Source organism: Protopterus annectens, chromosome 4.part0 (genome assembly GCF_019279795.1).
Source record: "Protopterus annectens isolate FY-2018-M chromosome 4.part0, PAN1.0, whole genome shotgun sequence".
NCBI lineage: Eukaryota > Metazoa > Chordata > Ceratodontiformes > Protopteridae > Protopterus > Protopterus annectens.
Window position 1 is genome coordinate 1806411327 of NC_056733.1, and position 3769 is coordinate 1806415095.

General features: G+C 47.7%; 1 non-coding gene across 1 annotated transcript; it reads left to right on the top strand.

The window, feature by feature from the left end:
- The first annotated feature begins 3368 nt into the window (after positions 1 to 3368).
- On the top strand, positions 3369 to 3441 carry TRNAV-UAC. The gene has a single exon. It is a non-coding gene; the product is annotated as a tRNA-Val (tRNA).
- The last annotated feature ends 328 nt before the right edge of the window (positions 3442 to 3769 follow it).

The window sequence follows — 3769 nt, forward strand, 5'->3', positions numbered from 1 at the left end:
GGGTCTTCGGCATTCAAAAGCACATGGGAACAGTGGGACAGAGGTCCTCAGCCATGGGCAACTGCCACTGCCTCTACACAGCTGCAAAGGAGGCAGTGTTGGGGGCTGTCCAGGAGGGGCAGCATCACCCTGTAAATGTGACACTCTGCCCTTGAACTGGCATATCTGGCTTTGTAACCCCTAAAGGAGCCACCAACGCAACACGTCCGGGAACGCACGACAGCAGATATGTACCTGTCTGGTCCTGCTCCCAAGGGGGACATGCTCCATCCTCAGTGGTGGTACCACCAGAAGGTGGTGCAGAGCCAACAGAGGTTGATGTCTATGGCAGGGCCCCAGACATGCTAGTGCCCAGTGCCATGGTCAGCTGAAGTGGGACAGGAGGTTCTGCCGGGACCTCCCAACCCATTCAGCCTATGGTGTTGTGTTTTGAACCCACATATGGCTTAGTGGTAGACAGCAGCATGCAGGATTACCTACGACAGTATGGATAGATATCACCAGCAATCCAACACAACAGATGGTATACATTTGCAGAGGGAGCACAACACATGCATATATACCGCATGCCAACTGTACAATGTGTAGCAGATGTGTGACCGCAGCGATGAACAGTTGCCCATCATTGGCTTGTCACTGGGAATCACACACAGTGTCAGTCATACCACTGTCTCATGTGACACATGTCCAGTCAGAGATGCGATGGCAGTAACATATCCCTATCATCATGTACTGTCTGCAATCCTCACACCATGCTTCTGCTGGGCACAGATGTGTGTTCAGTGTGTAACTCAGGAAACAAATGGTTGCACACACTGACCAGTTCACACATGGCCCTACAGATGAAGGTCCTTCATGAACAGAGTACTGTCATGTCTGTATTATAACATGCAGAATAGCCATTACCACACACATATTAAACAGACAGTAGACTCAATGCAGCATAGCTACACTTACATGCTGTAGTTATGTGTGGCACATCACCATCCTGTCTTTAGGCTATTTCCCACTGTGGAAAATGATTGAGGTACATCCAGATATAATCTGCGATGCCGTGTTAGAACACCACATCCAGGTACGACTCACAGTGACTGTCATGGCCAGATAATAACATGTTTCCCTAGATAGTGTACTGTGTTTATTATGCAGATGGCTATGGGAACATCATCACAGCTGTAACACATGTAATCAGCTAGAGGAGGACTGCAATAGGTGCACAAGCCATCACCTGACCATTTCCATCTCTTACAATACACATGCTGCTGCTGTGCAGGTGTACACTTTCACATCCACCAGAGAGTGTGTGAGTGGGACAGGCAATGGACACCAGGGAAGAGCTTGGAGACTTAACCATAAGCACCATCTACCACACGCTGAATAGTACAGGGGCAAACCCCTCACTACTCATTACTATTACATGTGCATGACGTTACTACATGTGCCACAAAGGCAACATGTTGCTGTGCTGTAAGAATTTGTGTGTAGGTGAGTGAGGGCCATTTGCAACAGATATAGTAGGCATTCATTAGGTGTGGCACACATGTCAGTCCATGTGAACGGATGCCATTGTCACCACAACCACACTCTCTAATGGACACACATTGAAACCTTTTCCAGGGCCACAAATACACAATGTAACTACTTAGTTTGCCACACTGCAGTAATGCAAAGGACCACATGCACTACAGGGGATATCTGGAGGTTCTATGGACTAGGACATGTGAAAGTGCTTGACAACTGTTGGTATGCCAACGAGGTTTATACTGGGAGTGACTGTGGTTGGGAGCATCACAACCCACATGCAGACACAGGGTGCCAGTACTGGCATGCAGGTATGCAGTGCTTCATGGGTGTGTAGTGTTTGGCTGTGCAAGATGGCTGTACAAGGCTGGGTGAGGGGTAATGCTTGCCATCGTGTCACCCGGCAATGGTGTGCAGTGCAGGGGTGTAGTGTCTGCAATGTCCCACACAGATGGGTACTGCATTATCTGGCCTAACATCCTGGTTACCAATGTGTAGGGACATAGCTTTGCAATGCATGCCATGTCTGTGTTTGATAGTCTTTCACATGGACATTGCCTGGGATGTGCATGTCCCACATTACTGTACAGTGACATGTACAGGTGTACCTGGTTTGGCAGACACATGCAGTGTACACAGCCTGTTATACCCTGATATGCCAATACTGGCCTGGTGTGGTGAAACCTGCTTATAGTGAGCAGGTCAGCCCTGCACCTGCATGGATAGTATGATACAGGTATTCCATGGTGTCAGTGGCATGGGTTCATACAGGGCACATGTGTGCAGCATTGTCTGGCCTTAGTGGATCACATTTGATCACACCACATATGCTGGAGGTATTCAGTGTGGAACATAGTGAAGGCACAATGTCCGCATATATGTGCCTGTTGTACAGCTGTACAGGGTGCCATGTCCTCTGCAGGCCACTGCATTCACACCATGCCTACTATCTGTCCTCAATGTGCATGTTACTAGCAACATAGTGGGATATCCTAGGCAAGGTTGCATGTGCATGGCACATGGGTGTGGGACATATACCGGGTACTAGTAAGGCTGCATACTTAGTTCAACAGGCCTTTTGCCAGATGTATGGGTATGGCTTACCAACACAGTGCCGTGGCTGACTGACAGCTGTAGTCCTCGTAAAGTGGCCAGTGTGTCATAAGATGGATACCATATAGGAAAACTACAAAACCCGCTCTCAAACATGTCCAATGGTAAGACAATCAGGGCCACCTCTACACAGGCTTTGACAGACAGACACACTTGCCATGTCCGTATACAAACCCCTTCTGTATCACACTGCAGCAACACGCGTTTAGGGCACATGCTACGGCGAATAATAAAAAGCACTGTACTTGTCTCACACAGGCAGACACACACACACAGACACACACACACACACACACACACACACACACACACACACACACACACACACACACACACACACACAGACCTAATTACTTTACTACAGTACAGCATTACGCAGTTACAGAACGTGCTACTGAGATTACTAGGATACAGCAATTCCAGAGGTGTATTTGTAGATGGGTGACATCATCGGCCTTGCTAACGGTGGGTATAAGAAATGTATGGAGTGTGAGCAGTATAAAAGCATTACTCAGTCCTCAGGCAAATGGGGACACACACACACACACACACACACACACACACACACACACACACACACACACACACACACACACACAAACAGCAAATGTGTGACTAGAACACCGACCTAACTACTTTATTACACTAAAGCATTAAGCAGTTACAGAATGCTCTACCGAGATTACTAGGACACAGCACTCCCAGAGGTGTATTTGTAGATGGTTGACATCATAGGTTCTGTAGTGTAGTGGTTATCACATCCGCTTTACACGGAGAAGGTCCTGGGTTCGATCCCCAGTGGAACCATTAAGGGGTTGGGAGGGTGGCCTAATGGTTAAGGTGTTTGCCTTACAAACACAAGGTACAGGGTTTGAATCTCACAGGGGATAATTGGCTAGGCTTAAAATGGCTCACAAGGGCAGTTAGCCTAGTACTAATCTATGAACCTATGAACCTAATCATCGGCCTTGCTAACGGTGGGTATAAGAAATGTATGGAGTGTGAGCAGTATAAAAGCATTACTCAGTCCTCAGGCAAATGGGGACACACACACATACACACACTTGGCATCTCTGGGATTAGAACACTGACCTAACTACTTTACTACAGTACAGCATTATGCAGTTACAGAATG